Genomic DNA, 20,094 nt, shown 5'->3' on the forward strand with positions numbered 1-20,094 from the left:
TACATTTTTCCCTTCTCTGGTCTTCTATGTAACTATAAAGTTTACTTGCTTAACTATCTCTGAAAGTGCTACTAAAAAAAGCACCATAAAGTACATAACAGATGAACAAGCACACCTTTAGCTAAATGTGGCAGACACACAGAACAGTCCTTGCTTTTCTTTTCATTCTCAATGGATGTATATCAGCTGGAAATACTAGCATATACTGTGCGAACCATGTTGGCAAATTGGGTCCTACATAGATATCAAGATTATTTTATCTCATGCTGGCATGGAATAGTAGCAAGTAGTAGTGTCAATATTTTTTTCTCTTCTGGACTGGTTGGCTATGGATTACTATGGCACATTATCCTTGCTGGCAATTGTACAGCATTAAAAAAAAATTGACCCCTCAGATGCAATGGATTATGTATTACATTCAGCTGTTGAGGACATGTTGGAAGGAGAGGAAAAGAAGGATACTAATTAGTGTTGCAGATAAACAGTTTTGCTTGTAATCCTTCATATGATGTACATGATACCTGAGATAAATATGTTCTTTTTTTGGACTAGGAAGTGGACTAAGAATTGAAATGAAAAGAAAATGAGCCCTTCAGAATTCAATTTGCCTTACCACTACCACTCACCAATCATCCATCAGTTTACAGAAATTATGAAAGTTTTGACATTGATCAGGGCCCACAGATATCAACATTTCCAGAAAAACTGAAGCTAAAAGTTAGCTTTTAGTGCATTTTTTCCACTTATTGAGCAGTAGAATCATGTAACACTGACAGTGCAATGGATTAGGAGAATCAGGTATGTAGGGAAGTTTTGAAAATAAAATCTGCAAGATTTTTTGTGTCCCTGTGTTAAATAGCTCTCTTTACACTTAAAGCTTCTCCTATAAAACAGCTGAAGAAAAATAATTTTGAAGTGAGCTACATTAAAAGATCCAGAAATCAATAGTAATCAAAAGCAAAACATAATTTGCAGGTAAAGAACATGGGTTCAAAATACCAGCCTCTTTTGCTCACAGGAATTATTTAACACAGGGAGCTCTGTTGTAGAAGAGAGAAACATTGAACGACGATGATTTAGGGAAGGTCATTGGTTTAGATCAGAAATGACAGGAGACGGATTAGATAAGAACAGTTCAGTTCCTTCCAGCAGAGATGAGAAAATGGTTTTCAATAACTGTTGAAAAAATAAATGATGTCCCAACCACTCTGACTTGCATCAACCAGTGAAGCCTTGTTACCCAATATCATTGTCAAAAATTGGTTCTTGAAAATGATATCTTAAGCTTATCCAAACGGTCATGTGGATGAGATCAGAGTGTATAATGTAGGTTCTTGAATTAATAAACTAAGACTTGGTGTAATGGGGCTTGGAGGGCCAGGCTGCCTAGTGGTTGGAGCGCTTTATTGCCAACCCTCATCTTGGTTGAGGTGCCTTAATCTTTAAGGCTGGGAGGAGGTAGGGGGTCCCAGGCCCTCCCACTCCACCTAGTTCCAGTCCAAGGCCGTGTGTAAGTCAACTCCTGAATAGGGGAGCTCCCAGCAGGGAATTCATGTCCGCTGCCCTGGGCTATTTCTTACTGCTGTCCCTTCAGTTTGGGGTGTGGCCCCTATAATCCAAGTTGTAGTGGTGGCTTGTTTCTAGTAGTGCCCCCTTGTGGATCCTGGGTAGAGTCTTGTTGTGGTCCTGGGTTCTTCTCAGCAGGGCAGCCATAAGTTTGGTGGGGTCAGAACCGCACAAATTCTCGGTGCTTTGGTCACCCAGCTCTGTCCTAGGCCAGTGTTCCTACATAAGAACATAAGGACAGCCATACTGGCTCAGCTCAAAGGTCCATCTAGCCCAGTGTCCTGTCTTCTGACAGTGGCCAATGCTAGGTGCCCCAAAGGGAATGAACAGGTAATCATCAAGTGATCCATCCCGTTGCCCATTCCCATCTTCTGGCAAACAGAGGCTAGGGACACCATCCCTGTCCATCCTGGCCAATAGCCATTGATGGACCTATCCTCCGCGGATTTACCTAGTTATTTTTTGGACTCTGTTACAGACTTTTGGCAAGAAGTTCCACAGGTTGACTGCATTGCATGAAAAAATACTTCCTTTTTGTTTGTTTTGAATCTGCTGCCTATTAATTTCATTTGGTGACCCTTAGTTCTTGTGTTATGAGAAGGAGTAAATAACACTTCCTTATTTACTTTCTTGACACCCATCATGATTTTATTAACTTCTATCATATTCCCCCTTAATCGTCTCTTTTCCAAACTGAAAAGTCCAAGTGTTATTAATCTTGCCTCATATGGCAATCGTTCCATAGCCCTAATAATTTTGTTGCCCTTTTCTGAATTTTTTCCAATTCCAATATATCTTTTTTGAGATGGGGCGATCACATCTGCATGCAGTATTCAAGATGTGGGTGTACCATGGATTTATATAGTGGCAATGTGATCTTTTCTGTCTTACTATCTATCCCTTTCTTAATGATTCCCAACATTCTGTTGGCTCTTGTGACTGCCGCTGCACATTGAGTGGATGTTTTCAGAGAACTATCCACAATGACTTCAAGATTTCTTTCTTGAGTGGTAACAGCTAATTTAGATCTCATCATTTTTTATGTATAGTTGAGATTATGTTTTCCAACATTCATTACTTGGCATTTATAAACATTGAATCTCCTAGGCCTCATCCTCTGTGTCCTCTGGCCTGGGAGATGGTATTTGTTCCCTGGTGGCTGCTTTATCTGGCAGGCTAGTGGTCCTTCCCCTTAGGTAGGGAGGCAGCTAACTTCTGCCTCTTAACCAGTCAGCCCCAAACTGAGCCAGGTTCTCTCCTTTTTTCTCACCTTTAGGTTTGGTATTGGCTACAGACAGGTATGACAAGGCAGGGCTAGCTGGGCCCAAAGGCTTTCTTTAACTCCTTCTGTGCTGGTAGGTGGTTTTTCTGCTTCATCACACTTTGTATTAAAGCACTTATCTGCTTTTTTAAATATGTCCACACTTCAGGGCAAACAATACAGTACTAATTAAATTCTCCAAAGTCCTGTCCCAGCAGGCAATATTTGTATGCCCTAAAGCCTATATAAAATCTGGGATGGATTCTTTGGGGACAGATTTTTCTTTGGTTGTTATATAGTCCAGGTTAGGATGCTATAGGAGATATTTCCAAGATATTATATCATGCATAAATAGGGCATTAATGCAAATTCTGTTGTGGATTATTATTTGGGCAAAATGAGCTACCCAAAGTATTAAGTAACATATCACTACCATATGATACATTATTTGTTCAGTTATTTTCAGTGGTGAAAGTAAGTGTGTGTGTGTGTGTGTGTGTACATATTAAATACTAGTAATAGTATAAATGTGTTACACTGTAGTGTATATGTTGCAATCAAGTCAGTCAAATTCACATATACTTGCAACTCTCTTGAAGTCAAGAGATAATTTTGCCCAATAGTTAGGCATATGTTTGTACAGTACAAAGGTATATGTTATGGATGGTGTGACAGGGTCAGGCCAGATGACTACAGGAGAGTGATAGAAGACAGATATATTAGCCCCAGGTTAAATAGGTCCCCTTTCCCTGGGTAAGATAACAGGGAGGGTTCTAGAACAATCAGGATCTTTCTGGAAACAAGTAAGGCAGATATGCTAATTGGAACACCTGCATCCAATCAAGAAGCTGCTAGAGTCAGTTAAGGCAGGCTAATCAGGGCACCTGGGTTTAAAAAGGAGCTCACTTCAGTTTGTGGTGCACATGTGAGGAGCTGGGAGCAAGAGGCACAAGGAGCTGAGAGCAAGAGGGTGTGCTGCTGGAGGACTGAGGAGTACAAGCGTTATCAGACACCAGGAGGAAGGTCCTGTGGTGAGGATAAAGGTGTTTGGAGGAGGCCATGGGGAAGTAGCCCAGGGAGTTGTAGCTGTCATGCAGCTGTTACAGGAGGCAGCTGCAATCCACAGGGCCCTGGGCTGGAACCCAGAGTAGAGGGCGGGCCCAGGTTCTCCCCAAACCTCCCAACTCCTGATCAGACACGGGAGGAGTTGACCCGGACTGTGGGTTCCACCAGAGGGGAAGATCTCTGAGGTGAGCAAATCCGCCAATAAGCGCAGGACCCACCAAGGTAGAGGAGGAACTTTGTCACAATGGTCAGACCTCACCTAAAGATGTATTCATTTAAGATTCTGATCCTGCAACTGGCTTAGCATTGGCAGAACCCTGTACTTACATGGAGCTCATTTTAAGATTGGGTCCTTAATTAGTATATACAGTACCTGTCCCAATTGTGTAAGCAGTGCAGATCTATTTTTTTTTTAAAGAACTGTCTGGAGTTGTGATTGAAGATTGAATAAGATGTGCGGGACACACTTCTTAGCTTGTGCAGGTCAAGCTTATTGCGCAGATATGATCTCCTTGCATCCCTCCATCCCACCCTGTAGGCTCCCTGTGGGCCACCCTCTCATGACCCACCTCCTCTTTCATGCTTGGGGGTCTGTGTGCCCCCTCCCCCCATTCCACCTCACCCATGGCCCAAGCTCTGTCTCTCCTCTGTCCCACCCTGACCAGCCAGACGCCAGGGGTCCCCACCCCCGCAATCTCTCCCTAACACCAATAGTTCTGTGTGCCCCCCATGCCCCACTCCTCCCCACCCATGAAAACAGTTGGGCTACTGGGGTGAAAAGGGTAAAAACCATCCAACAAAGACCCAGTGAGGTAAATCTGATCAGTCCCTTATTCCAAAAGAGGTTTATAGAAACAAGTTATACGTATTTGATGTTGTGAATGTCATGATGCAAAGTGTAGGCACTGTCAGGACCTCAAACTCCGTCCATTCAACTGGGTGACATCCAACCCCTAACTAATCTTATCTGGGGAGAAGAAAAGGACACAAATGAGTAACAAAATATAAACCATAACACAATTTAGATGAGGTTATGTTCTGTTTCTTTGGTTTTTATTACTATTATTCAAATAAAGACTAAGAATAACTCTTGGAGGGTGGGAGTTGCTTGTGTTCAGTGGGAATTGCTAGTGCTCAGCCTCTTTGAGAATTAGGATCCCAATTTAGCAAAACAAAAATCATTATTTAGCGGCTCCTTGTTGACTTCATCCTAAAACACCTTTATCACCAAATAATATTTGATGTCTCTGTTAAAGTGCTTAGGTCCTCATTCAACAAAACACTTCAATATGTGCTTAACTTTAAGCATCTGCCTAAATCTCATTGTACTCGTGTTCAAGATTTTCAAAGGTGATTAGTGATTCTGAGTGCCTTAGTTTTTGGCTACCCAACTAGAGAAATCTGAAAGGAGTTAGTTGGTGTTTCGATATTGGGTGCTCAGCGGTTTCTGAAAGTCAGGACACTCCAGGTGTCAAGTTGGGCACCCAAAATCACTAGTCACTATTAAGAAAAACATTAAAAGGTACCCTTCAGTTCCTTTAGTAAAGATATTCTGGAATGAGGCAATGGCCAACAAGGAGCAATTAAACTTGTATTTTGAGATTTTTAAATAATTAAACATAAATTCTGAGAAGCCTATAATTTCCCAGATGAGTTGTAATAGTTCCTCTGTTCTATATGTACCTAATTTTGAGAAGACACGTTAATTTTTCTAATAGTTGTAAAGGCTGAGAAAAGTAAAAAACAACATTCTGTCACAGAACTCTATTTTCAGGCATTTTTCTGGTCACTAAATTTTGTTTTTGTGAGTCTTTCCTAATTCACAGGTTAGTGACCTGATAAGGAAAATGTCTCTTGAGAGACATTGGGTATTAGGTAAATTTAGTTGTTTGAACTTGTGAACCAGATCATAGCATTTGGGATCCACAAAGTACTTGGCAGTGGGAAAAGTACTATTAGAACATGGAGTCTATATCCTGGAAGTCTCCCAGACAGAGGATATATTAAATATTAAATTGTTTCTAAACTTGATTTTAACCAAAAGGCAGAGAAGAGGTGAACTCTGCAGTAACCAGTTTTGTTTGATCTTCATTAAAAAGCAATAGTGGCACAAGCAGATAGACATGGTGCTGTGTGACATTTTTATTACAGGCTCCAGTCCAAATTACAAATAAATGTTACCAAATTTTATTTTTAACAAAGCTATTTAGAGGCACAGTACTGTGCTGTATATGAAAATAAAAACCCATTGGAAGCCACAAAACATTTTTTAACTCACAGCGTGAAAAACATCTGATGGCTTTTGATTAAAAATACGTAATACGAGACTTCATTTAGAACTTGATCTTGATGCCCAAATTGTCAATCTGTGGATTTAGGTTTCATGTGAGAAAATGGTGACATTACCATAATTAAGTTCAACTTTTGCACAGTTGAATGAAAGAGAGAGGACTACATTCATCCCTGGCGTAACTCCATTGCAGTTATCCATGATTAAATCAATGATGTTACATCAGAGATGGGTTAGCTCATAGCGTGTAGTGAGTGACACTGGGCAAGTGAGTTAATCTCTGTGTGTCAGTTTCCTTATCTGTAAAATGGAGGTGTTGATACTGACATCCCTTATAAAGTACTTTGAGATCTACTAATGAAAAGTGCACAATAGCAGTGTGGAGGTATTATTATTTTTATTATATGCATCATAATCTAAAATTGTTTGGATTTTAAGTGGGAACCCTTAGCTAGAAAAAGCATAGTTTTCAGCTAGACCTATATGAAAATAATACACACCGCTGGCTAAACCAGTGGGGGGGAGGGAAGTGTTCATAGGTTCATACTGAAGTAAACCTTTTTTGCTTCTCACACCACACATTTATTTACAAAAGAAAAGGCAAATCAGTTCTGATGAGTTGAAAATTGCTACTGTCATTTCACACAGCACTCACATAAGCATACTAAGATAAATGAGATAACCTAGAATCCAGCGTCTGTTGAAGTCAGGTAATACTCCCATTAATTTTGATGGGTTTTGGATTAGATCTTTAGCTCACTTGAAAAAAGGGGACTGGTGGTCAGCCATGTGATAATGAAGTGAAGTAGTATACATATAATGGGCAGGCCCCTTGATAATGTCAAAGGTAGTTTAGTCTTATTTTCCTATTAGTATATCTGATATTATTTGTAAATAATTTCAAACTGGCTAGGATTCAGACCTACAATCAAAACTGAAAAATGACGCTTGAATCACTGGGTTCAACCTAGGAGGGATTCTAAGAATTTGTTTGTTATTAGAGAGCCATTGGAAAAGAAGAAACAATACACTGAGGCATTGAAAACATTGTAACATGAACATTTAAATAAAATATAACATCTGGCTGATTCCCAAGCAGTTCATTGTGCAGATGCAGGATTATTTTAGCACCACATTAATGCTAATTTTTTCGTTCACCATTTAATTATCAAATGGAGACAGTTCTGGGAACTTTATTAAATTAGCTGTTGGAGAGACAATGGATTTTATTTCAGGTTTCAGAGTAGCAGCCGTGTTAGTCTGTATCTGCAAAAAGAACAGGAGTACTTGTGGTACCTTAGAGACTAACACATTTATTTGAGGATGAGCTTTTGTGGGCTACAGCCCACTTCATCAGATACATAGAATGGAACATATAGTAAGAAGATATATATACATACAGAGGACATGGAAAAGTGAAAGTAGCCATACCAACTGTAAGAGGCTAATTAATTAAGATGAGCTATTATCAGCAGGAGGAAAAAAACCTTTTTGTAGTGAAAATCAAGATGGCCCATTTCAGACAGTTGACAAGAAGGTGCGAGGACACTTAACATGGGGAAATAGATTCAATACTCCTGTTCTTTTTAATTGATTTTTTAACATTTATCAAGTCTGTGCTGTTGTTGCTCTGTGATGTTTTACCAAAAAAACCCAAAAAACAAAAAACAAAAAAACACAGCGTGTGTGTGTGGGGGGGAAATTGTGGATACAAGAAATTTTTTCTTGGCTGGGAACAGCGAACCGCAGCCACAGGTTGCTGAGGGGCTCCATGCCTGCATTCATTCCAAGTAAACAAACCACAATGTATTAGATCGGGGATCGGCAACCTTTGGCATGTGGCCTGCCAGGAAGTGGCACACAATTTCCCGCAGTTCCCATTGGCTGGGAACGGCGAACCCCAGCCACAGGTTGCTGAGAGGCTCCATGCCTGCAGATGCTCCAAGTAAACAAAATGTCCTGACCCGTCAGCAGCTCACCCTGATGAGCCGGGAGCCAAAGTTTTCCAACCCCTGAAATAAAGAGTCGGCTTATGAAAGGGTCATACAGTTTTTGCTGTTTTTACCTATCCATTTTAGGGGGGGGGGTCGGCTTATAAACGAACAGGCTAATGAACAAGTATATACAGTATATTATAGCAGGAGCTGGAGATCTGAGCAAAACTGTATAGCTTGGGAACTAAAAAAGGAAAAACTAATGTTGCACCGAGATGGCCAAAACGTTTTGTATGAATGATTTACTCATCGAAAACTATAGTTCCAGCTTGACCAAAACTCTTTGTGAATTTCGGATTAATATGGCAAATGCTTTTGGCCAAAATTTAAATGAAATATTTTGACTTTTTGAATTTTTTTTAAACTTCTCATTTCAAAATATTTCATTTTTAAGTGTATCAAGCTTTTTTAAAAAATACAAAAACAAGGGTAAATAAACACTGGAAAACAAAACAGAAAACCCTCTGTTTCAAGTCAAACAAAATGTTATGTTCAGCCCAAAACTAATTTTATTTTGTTTTGTTTCAGAGAGAAAAGCCTAAAAGCAATTCTGCTTCAGGCTGAGATGAAACAATTTATTTTTTAAACATTTTCTGGTTTGGCCTGCAAACCAAAAATAAAAGTTATCTACTTACCTCTAGCGTTCTGTTGAATGTCCTCTTAGTCTGGCTGTTTGGGGACATTTGACACATTGTTGATATTGAGGGAATTTTGCTTAGGTAAGGTGTATGTTTTTGTATGCACTATTTTATTGATTAGACACCAGCAACCATCATGGTATAGTATATCTTAGTGGCAGTCAGAGATCTAAGTATGATTGGATGTTGTGGGACCAAAGAAGCTAAAATATGTAAGATTTAAATAGAGAGATGGCTAGGAGATAGTGTTCATATTTAGATTAGGTTCAGATTCAGGGTTCTAAATTGAACCACCATAGCACCAAAATCGCTTGGTCTGTTTTTGGAGAGATTTCAGCCCCAAATAGCAGATAATTAATCAGATAAGATCTTTCTGCAAGATTTCTGCCATTTTGAGCTGCAGAAGATTCAAAGTCAAGCCCAGCCTCTACTGTAGGATCTCACCCCTGTCCAAAGTCACCAGAATCCAGGAATTAAAATCCACGCACTTCCCTTAAAGGAGAGAGATGGGACTTGAGTTTCTAGCCCAGATGATGCTCCATTTTGAATGTGAATTTTTAGTCTGGTTTGTGGGGACATTTGGTATATTGAATCCTAAATTTTCAGGGAATTTTGTTGACATAATGTTTTGGTCACTTTTAACAGCTTTTTTTTTTCCTATGTATCAATAAGAAATGAATAGGAAAACCTCAGTGAAAACCAAAAGCAATAATTATAAACATTTTATTCTGCTTCAATGCACTGTAGGTGGCGTTCCACAGTATGGGAGGGAGAATCATAAATAAGGATAAGAAAAATGTTGGATTTGGGGGTTTGTCGTGCCTTCTTCTCCAGTAACCTGAATCTTCCTTCTCCCCCTATTCTTCTCTGATTGTATCTTTCTCTCAGTATCACAATTATATCATGCACTCTCCTACACTGAGCTGGTTCTCTTCTGACTTGGTATCTTTACCTTTTCACAGTAGTTCAAACACCTTAAGGCAGGGGTGGGCAAACTTTTTGGGGCGAGGGCCACATCTGGGTGAGGAAATTGTATGCAGGGCCGGGGCAGGGGGGGTGGAGTGCGGGATGTGGAGGAAGGGGCTCAGGACAAGGGATTGGGGCAGAGAAGGGGTGCAGAGTGTAAGAGGGGGCTCAGGGAAGGGGGTTGGGGTACAGGGGGTACGGAGTGCAGGATGGGGCTCAGGGCAGGGAGTTGGGGTGCACGGGGTGCAGCAGAGAGCTCAGGGCAGGTGGTTGGAATGCACAGGAGTGCAGAAAGGGGCTCAGGGCAGGGAGTTGGGTGCAGGAGGGGTGCGAGGTACAGGCAGAGGGCTTAGGGCAGGAAGTTGGGGGGCGGGGGGCAGGAGGGGTTTGAGCTCCAGCCCGGTGCCGCTTACCTAAAGTGGCTCCGGGGTGGCAGTGGCGCACACCAGGGCCAGGGCAGGCTCCCTGCATGCCTGCCCTGTCCCCACGCCACTCCAGGAAGTGCTGCGGCCCCTGGGTGGGGGGGGGGGGCAGAGGGCTCTGCATGCGCACATGTAGCCCTTTGCCTCCCGGCCCAGGGGCTGCTTCTGAGAGCAGCGCCGTGCCCGCAGCACCACCAGGGGTAATCCCGCGGGCCGGATCCAAAGCCCTGAAGGGCCGGATCCGGCCCGCGGGCCATAGTTTGCCCATCCCTGCCTTAAGGTATCCATCACTAATAGAGAACATGCACCAACATATTGCCTGCTTCCATGACTACGAGTAATGTCTGCAGGGTGTTTTAGTCATGTTTGTCTTGATGCTTTATTCTTTTATAATAGAGTATTATTTCCCTATTTATTTAAGTACTAACTTCAACCTACAAACAAAAATATCAGTGGGATCTTCATTGTTAATTTTGCTGTACAGATGTAATTTTGATAGTTGCAACAGGATGTAAAATCTGTCGTGGTATTATATCAGTGGAAATAGATTCAGCTGCAGTTGTGTGACCTGCCCGCCAAATGCTGCACTAGTAGCAGACAGGGACAGATGAGGCTCAGACTAGCTGAATGCAGCTGGTTTATTTGGAGACTGTTTGTTTGTTTTTTTACATTATTATCTCTATATATATATATATATATATATATATATATATATATATATATATATATTTGGTTCTGTTAATTTTGGGAGGGGGGGGTCATTCTTAGCTTGGGGAGGAGAGAAGGGGGACAACAGGAAATCAGAGATCAAGTTGCATGTTAGCCAAGAGGGGAATAAGATAATTCTGTTATCTAATCCTAACCGTAGAACAGATTTTCAAGGGTATTCTGCTAAGGCCTCTTTAACATCAGTTCAGAAATCTGTAGGGGAGAAGAAGAGAGGGTGTGGGAAAAGATGAAAACTCCAGCGGCTAACAGCCCTACAGCTGAGTATGTGTTTTATAGCCTGTGACTTTAAAAGGAGAATGAGATCAAAATTAAATGCAATAGCATGATTTTGTGTCTGTGTCAGTGTATGCCCACACCCCTGGACCCTATACACAGGCCCAAATCTGCCACCCTTATTCTGGTTGAGCAGTCCCATTGCTTTCCATTGGGAAAAACAGTAGCTTGTTGTAAGGGTGGCAAGATGTAGCCTCTTGAAACTAACTATCTGGAATCCTTTCAAAGACTGATATGGGTCAAGAAATATAATCTCATCAACTATACCATGATTGTAGACTGAGGCAGAATGGAGATTTTAAAGAAATCAAATCAAACCCATGAATTATTTCATATGAAGAAGAATAGTTGCTGATCTTTCTATTTGGTTGCAGGTTTGTTGGAGTATTTTCAAACTAAAAGTGACTTTTTTCATGTTCAGTGCTGCTGGGTATTTCTCAAAATGTCTGTCAGGTGTAAAATACACTATTTCCTTCCCCTCTTCCCCCAGTACATTTAAAGGCAGAATTACTGATGGTGCAACATAAGTCAGCTTTTAAGCTTTTCCACTTCATTTTTACTGTAGCACACACAAAGATACAACAATGTTCCATATTGTTAAAAAAATAATCCAGTTCTCAACTTGGCAAAGTAAGAAGCGCTAGCATGGCCCTAGAATAGATGAGAGAGCCCAGTTTATTCTCAACGAGCATCACTGAGAAGTGGGTGTGTGTGGCATAATATCTGTTTAATAACCCTCATTTAAATACTGACAAAAATGAAAAATTCGAAGTACTGGTAAAGAAAAGTACCAACCTATTTATATCCTGGGATGGTGGGCAGAAGCCACCAAAGGTGCAGAGGGGCCACCTCAGCAGATGAGGGAGGGGCCAGAGAGTTGAGTGATTATGGGGGCCAAAGAATGAAAAAAAAAATAGGGAAAGAGGTGCAGGTCACAGGTCAAAATGAGGGAAGCACAAGGAGACAGTGAATCCGAATGATGCCCTGAGAAGTACAAGAAGTCAATGGATGCCCCAGAGGAACTCATCCATGCTCATGTCCAGGAAAATGGAACAGAAAAAGGCCATCTAGTCACAGAGAACTCCTGTCCAGCTTCCTCCTCTTGGACCAATGGATGGCCAGTGCCAGGAGGAGGGTGACAAGAAGTCCCAAGGCTTTGAGGGTTACAAATGGGGTTGATAGCCCTGCAGACTGGCATAGTCATACTGCAAACTCCCCCAGTAGGAAGAGGCAGGCCAAAGTCAAATTTTCAGATGTTTACGATTGACCAGTGATCTGGGGTTCCTCCATTTTTGGGGACCCAACTTGAGACACCCTAACATGGTCTGATTAAAAGAAGAATTGAACAGCCACTTTCTGAAATTTTCAAAGTGTCCTGTAGCTACTGCCTTTTGTTTTCAAATTCCATATTTCTAAACATCTGCATACAAGCCTGGGAAACAGGTAAGTGTGGACTTACTTGAGGAACTGCATGATAGATGAGGGATTTGCAAACACAATCTAGATGTCCACTTTTCAAAGCTGTGCTTATAAATGTTTGTTTATAAATATATAACTATTTCAATATAAAAACGGTCTCTTGTTTACTGAGGTACTGATACTTACAGTTGAATTCAGATTAGAATGGTCAATTCTCAAACATTCCAAAATGAGAATGTGGATTCTTATTAATGAAAAGGATTCTTGAGCACCTTAAAATATCTGATGAAAAGTTATTCTTAGAACGTGAAATGAATTAGCAGGAAACTTATTTAAAAAACAGAACCAAACTCTCTCTCTCATAGAACTAAATCAACTAGATGAATATTATTGCCAGGGTAGGGCAAAGAGGAAACATGTTTTATTCATGTAGCAAGCTGCTATTTCACACTCATGCAAGTAAAACTACATGTGAACTAACAGCTGCTCTCAGACAGATTGCTGTGTGTCATAATCTAAGGGAGCACAGCTGGAGAAATGTGCACAACATTTTCATCTGTAAATCTAACAAACTTGGAAAGCATATAGTACTGTATATGTAATACCAGTGGTGTTTACTAAGGGTTTTCCCTTGCTGTATGTAGAGAAAATGACTTCTGTCTTTAGGCTGCACTCCAGTGAATGCTCTACGAAGCCCCATGATTCTCAAGAGATGGCTATCTATCTAAAGCACAGACCTTCAGTGTCTCATGGTATCATGCAAATTATTTTACTACAGTCATGACCGATTAGTATATGTCCATACACGTCTATAGCAATCTGAAAAATCAATTTTGTAGGGTGAACACCATTTTTATTGTAATTGTACTCTTCACTTTTGTACTGTAGCCTCCATCTTGGGCTGGGAATCTCAGGAGGTGTTAAAAGAAATCCCTACACCTAGCAGTGGGACCAACAATGAGGGAAGTCATCAAACTTTGAGGATCCTCTATTCCAGGGGTAGGCAACCTATGGCATGAGTGCCGAAGGTGGCACACGAGCTGATTTTCAGTGGCACTCACACTGCCTGGGTCCTGGCCACCGGTCTGGGGGGCTCTGCATTTTAATTTAATTTTAAATGAAGCTTCTTAAATATTTTAAAAACCTTATTTACTTTACATACAACAGTAGTTTAGTTATATATTATAGAATTATAGAAAGAGACCTTCTACAAACATTAAAATGTATTGCGGGCACGCGAAACCTTAAATTAGAGTGAATAAATGAAGACTCGGCACACCACTTCTGAAAGGTTGCCGACCCCTGCTCTATTCTGATAGGTCCAACCTAGAACAGTAGGCTGGCAGCAATCCAGGAGAACTGTGGTGGGGCTGGAGCTAAGTAACTAATCACCCTGCAACAGCAAGACTGAGCAGGAGGAGTGGAGAGAAGCAGCATCCTGGGATCTGGAAAGGCTCCACAAAAGACTCTAAGTGGTGAGGATATCGAAGGCTTTGCATGCAAGTGTTTATTTTTGCCTAGATCAGTAACTCTTGTGATATGTCTATGAGTAAAGTGTGTGTGATTTATAAGTGCCTTTTTGCAAAGTCTCTGTGATGATCGATATAACTGTCACATGATCCCCATGCAGTTAAACTGATCTTGGGTCCTAGGGGAGCTGGACCATGGATCCCACATCTCTAGAAAGGGATGTATATTAGTGGTGTATAAGTACTAAATAGGGGGTCTGTACCTTGGGAGTTTGCCAGATAGGCTGGACTCTGAGATATTGTATAGACACTTATCAGACCGTAAGCTTGTTGCATACAGGATTCAGAGTTTGGGTCTAATACAGCATCCTGGTGTCTGAACACAAGGGGAAACTCAGCCAGAACTGTACTGATTGTAGCTAAGCTAACTTAAGGCATACAATCATTTAGGCTAGCTCATTAAATGGTCTGAACTTGCAAAGTGACAATGGTACTTGCATTCCCAATCTCCATTGTATTCAATGGGAGTTGAGGGTATGCAATCACCTAGGACTGGACCCTACTTTACAATTTAAATGCATTTTAATTACTAACCCTTTAATTCAATAGTAAGTATAGTATAGTGGCAAAATATTTGCTATTTAAGTACTGTCCCTTGACAAAGTAAATATTTGGTGGCTTCTGTCTACTAAGTAGGAAGTTCAAATTACATGGTAATACTTTTGTATTCACTAGTGGGACAGAGATATGGTAGGCAGATATGAATAGCATATATACGTTGCAATGGATATATTTCTTGGCCGATGCCCAGCAGTCACCAGCATTATGGCAATCTTAAATTCACATCTTATAGAAGCCGAACACAATGATAATCAGGTGTACTCATGGATTCCTGAGCTCTGCAACAAACGCACTTTCTATTCCAACATACAATCATCTACAATGCATGCATCTGGTTTCTCAGTCACACCAAAATGCAAAATCTTGATCCCTGAATAGAGCTAGATAGAAATATATGCTGAATAGACATAAGTGTAGCGGTAAAGCCCATAATATGTTTGCATCAGAGAAAGATACAGAGCCAAAATGGAATTAAGGGTTGGGGGATGAGGGCGGTAAGGGATGAGGGGATGAAGTTGGGGTAGATGTGAATATGCCTTAACTAATGATTTCCCTTTTTTTCTGGTGACTGTATTGATAGGAAATCCACTTGAACATCCTTGATTCTAACTTGAGAGTTTTGGGTGAAGATATTCTTTTGTTTTTTCCTTTAAATAGTGGAGTGGTGTTAGGTGTTTGTTCGTTGGAATCAGGGAAAAATGGGGGATGGTAGTGGAAATTTACTGTGAAATAGGGAAAGAAGCATATGAGAGGCTTGTCTCCATCTTTTCCCCCTCCAGTAGGAACTCTTCTAACTCTGTTACCACCTTGCTCAACCTTTTTCTGTCCAGTCCATGACGTATAGTGTTGGTGAGGATGCCTTTGAGGAATACAGTTATGGAGGTAGTGTGGGCAGTGTCAAAGAAGGAGGCATTTTTATACCTCCTTTAAGTGCAATTATCAATGCATCCTTAGCTATGGAGTAACTAGTGCCTCTCCATGATAGTGGCAATACCTTTTTTACTTTATTACTCGTCTCTGCCAAAATATTACCTTAGGAACTTAGTCTGGGCTGACAACATTCCAACATGTACAAAGGACCCTTTCTACATTAGATATTTCCACTGGTGTTGCTCAGCTCACCTGAGCTTTTGAGGAACCAAGCAAGTGTGGGCTATAGTAGATTTCAATCAATGTAGTCAACACCAATGCAATTTTTTTCTAGTATCTCCCTCCCTATAGGGCTGATTTTGTCTCCAACCTCCCAGATAGTCATAGCGGTCCCTAGAAAGAGTAGAATTGATGTGGTTCTGCTGAACAAGATGAGGAAGGATTTTGGGGCCCCACACAGTTGCTATATGCCCCTGTTGCCAAGGTGAGTTTGGGGAACTGGGTTAGGAGCCAGGCATGGCAGTGCTGCTGCATGTACTGTCCGGTGGCAGAATGCACCAGATAACAGGGATTCACTAGGGATTGTCAAGCAGCTCTGCAGCCTGCTCCATTGCCTGAGAGGATATTTTGTTTCAACCCAGCCCCTGCAGAGCTTCTCAGTGCATATCTTAATGATTTGGACTGTGCTCTGTTAGCAGGATTTGTTCCTGCTTTTTAAAGTGCTGGGCAAGAGAGAAGGTTATTGCTGAACGAATTAAGCCTGAAAAATTGTTAAGCATTAATCATGCAACATATAAATTGAGAAATATAAGCTTGTCACACGCATCATGTTAATTACTATATTAGGCCAAAAAGAGCTATACCTTTTCATGTTGATGAATGCTAAATGACTGCCACCCATCTAGGGTTACCATACATCTGGGTTTTTCCAGACAAAGCCTCTTTTTTGAGCCTCTATCTGGAGGGGATTTTAACAACAGCAGGAAATGTCCAAGGTTTTTGCAGAGCAGACAAGCTACGGCTCAAAAAGAGCCCTGATTGGTCCACTTCCGATAGGTACCTCCCCTGCAACTGCAGTTATAGATCCATTCCCCTGCAACACGAAACTGCCAGATCCCACCCACTCAGGCCCCCTACTCTCAGCCCCAGGGAGTGGGTCCCCCAGGGAGGTGCTGACTGAGGGTGTTGCTATGTCCTAGCCTTGTGCCAGCTGCCCTGTCACCGTGACAGGGAGCGACACTGCCCCCTACTTCCAGTGTGTACCGCTGCTACAGATGCCCCTCCAGCATCCCCAATTGTACCCCCTCCAATGTCCCCTGCCCCCTCAACTCCTCCCCTTTCAGGCAGTGTCCTATTTTGGGGAACCTGAAATATGGTAACCCTATACCTATCAGCATTAACTGTAGCTATAGATTGGCACGGCTGGTTTAGATTTGCAAATATTTGTGGATACACTGTGGGGTCCCAAGTGAGAAGAACATACATGTGTCAGGATTGCCAGAAAGCAACAATGCCATTTTGTGAAAAATTTAGAGGTTCTGGAATGTTTCATTCCACACCAGAACAAAACTGAGATCTTACTTTTTTTTTTTTTTGCAAAGACTGCCCTGCAGTATCCCAGTGACTAGAGACTTACCTGGGATGTGGGGACTGAGGTTCAAGCAGGCAAGACTTGAACCTGGGTTTCCCACATCCCAGGTGAGTGCTATAATAACTGGATATTATGGATCGGGTCTGTCTGTTGTTTGATAACAAATTCTATCCTGGACCTGAGAAACTTCCTGATGAAAATTTCATTGAAACAGTTATGTTTCTGTGGGGAAAGTTCAGTTTTGACAAATTGGCCTTTTTCAAGGAAAAAACATTTTGTCAGAAAATTCCTGACCAGCTCTATAAGTGAGTTATCTGAGAGGGTTAGCCAAGCAAGCTAACTTTACAAGCCATTAGTCTAGTAAATAAACATGTAATCAGTGCAATACTCCTATATCCACTTGGGATTTAATGAATAAATGATTCATCTGTTTTGCCTTTAGCAACCGCGCACAAAGTACATAGCCATATCCACCTTCTCATAAATATGCAGCAGTTTCTTTGAGCAGAAGTCTGCATCATGTTACACCGTCCTGGCAGAGTACTGTTACATTTGCATATAAGATGTGGTATAAAAGAAATGCAAATTGGTGTATTTGAAATCTTGTAAAGGAAAGCATTGTTCAGCAGTAAGAGCTTCATGGCAGTAATTGATCACGCATAAATATTTACATATTATACAGCAGTAGGCTGAGACTTTTAACTGAAAGAAAACATCTCCATAGTGACTTTAATGTTTTCCCTAATGTTATATGTTTTTCTTTGTAAGTAAATAATGCATGCTATGTTGTCGTCTTAAATGCTTTGGGTTTCTTGCCTGTTTGAACATTAGTGCTATAAATGACTGTGTGGGGCTCTGTATAGGCCCTGATTCAGCAGAGCACTTAAGTTTATGCATAAGTTCTTTGCTAAATCAGGGCCACAGTATGGAGGAGTACAGTTGTTTCTTGTATATACTGTTCTTTTTCAAAGTTGCTTTTTCATAGTCTCACTTGAGGGATAAATATGGCCTTTTAAGTTGGGAGCAGAGACCTGGATGCCAATTAAACTGGGTACAGTGCAACTTTGGCAAATGCATTTTCAAAGTTGGTGCTGGATGCATAGCACCGGAATTAGAGACTGGGCCCAAAGAGCCTTTGCCATCAGCTGGGGTTTCAGGCAGCCCTACTGCTCTTTGCAGGATTAGACAATGATGGCTGGGCACCCATTTACTTTCTTCATCTTTGTTTGTTATTGTTTTGGTTTATCTTTGTTCCTAACCAGGCTGCGAGGGCCACTAAACGATGAAATATGTTTTAACTGACACTTAAATCATCTCTTGAAAATTTCTCTGGTGATTCCTGGTTAACTGAACACATTTGAGATTCCATCTTTCTGAGACATCATTGAAAATAACTGTCCATTGGGTCACCAAATGATGCATTCTGGAATGTCTTCAGCAAACCAAAGAGGGGAAAGGATTTTGAAGGATGTAAATTAAAATGGTGGTTAATGACACTGTAACAGGGTAGCTCGCCCCTTAGAATGTAACTGGGCTCAGCAATCCTGTTCCAGTCCAGGTGCCACCCTAGTTTGGTGTAATAAGGAGGGTGGGGCTGCCCTTGGGAGTTAGAAATATGCGTTCAGAAGCCTGAGAGGGGAGTTCAGAACCCAGAGTCCAGAGAGAGCTTAGAGACTAGAGAGAGGGCATTCAGAATCCAGAGTTTAGAAAGGGAGAGAGTCCAGAGACCTGTGAATAAAGAGAGCTCAGAGGAGGAGCTGAAAGCTTCAGGGAGGGGATGCTCTTGAAGAAGGGAGCAGTGAGATTTCCCTGGTTGAGCAGTGGAACCAGATAAGCTGATGAAAGCAGGAGGCTTTCAAGGATTCACCTACAAACTTCCCAGCCATAGAGTGCTGAAGGCTGAGAGTAGCAGAAGGAGATTCTGCTGGGTCTCTGAGTGGGAGAGTTGACAGGAGCCAGAGAGGGCTGAAAGCTGTGGAAATAATGGAGTGGTGAGCATGCTGATGTCTTGAGGCAACAGCTGGTACACTACCTTGGAAGGAAACGGCAGAGCGATACCCCAGCTAGACGGGCCCGGTGAGTCATAGTGAGAGACTCTGGAGCTGTCCGTGGGAGCTGGGGTGAGGCATGGTGAGAGATGCTGGAGCCAAATCTGGGAGCTGAGCTGGGATGTGATGAGAGATGCCAGAGATGTGTTTGGTGTTGGAGTGTTGGGACAAATGTGTACTGTTGGGCTGTGCTGGCAGGATTCTAGTTATTGTCAGACTTTGGGTAATAAACTAATCCCCCAAAAAGGCTATGTATTTACTCTGTAGGCTGTACTGAATTTATTTGAGGAATTCAGGGAAACTGAGGCAAGGAACACTTGTAGGACTACTGGGAGGCCACAAGGGGGCACCTGGGAGGAGGCCACATGTTTGTAGTCCCTTATCACCTGATAAGTGGGGAGTCTGTTCAGCATAAATTTCTGGGCAGATTTCACTTGTCCTTTTAGTTTTGCTTGTCATTTCAGCTCTTTAGCTTTAAAATGAAAGTTTAACTTTTCAGTTAAATTATATTTTAACTGAACAGTTAAAGCGGAGAGGCCTTAATATATTGAGGGATTATCTGCAAAGAATGGTAATGGCTTTTTAATGTCTTTTTGTTTGTGCATTACTTTTTATTCTTTATTTTACTGTGGCGTACTTTTATCTGCACTAAAAAAAGCCTGATCCAAAACATTTCGTATACAATAATGAGACTGGGTTAGGGGGAAAAAAGATGAGTTCAAGCATATAAATATTGGATCTCTATAAAAACAGCCATGTGGCAAAAGGATTAGCATTTTAAATGGTCACATCAAACAAGATGCAATTAGAACTATGTTGCTTCCCCCCACACAGTTCAGAGCTTTCTCATATATGGGTTTATGAACCCTAGG

At 41.5% G+C, this 20,094-nt stretch overlaps 1 protein-coding gene across 11 annotated transcripts in view; it reads left to right on the plus strand.

The window, feature by feature from the left end:
• The window catches only part of GRID2 (glutamate ionotropic receptor delta type subunit 2), a 1,103,852-nt gene that overhangs the window by 556,465 nt on the left and 527,293 nt on the right, over positions 1-20,094 (plus strand). The window lies entirely within an intron of this gene.

The sequence above is a fragment of the Mauremys mutica genome, chromosome 5, assembly GCF_020497125.1.
Source record: "Mauremys mutica isolate MM-2020 ecotype Southern chromosome 5, ASM2049712v1, whole genome shotgun sequence".
In the NCBI taxonomy this organism is placed as follows: Eukaryota; Metazoa; Chordata; order Testudines; family Geoemydidae; genus Mauremys; species Mauremys mutica.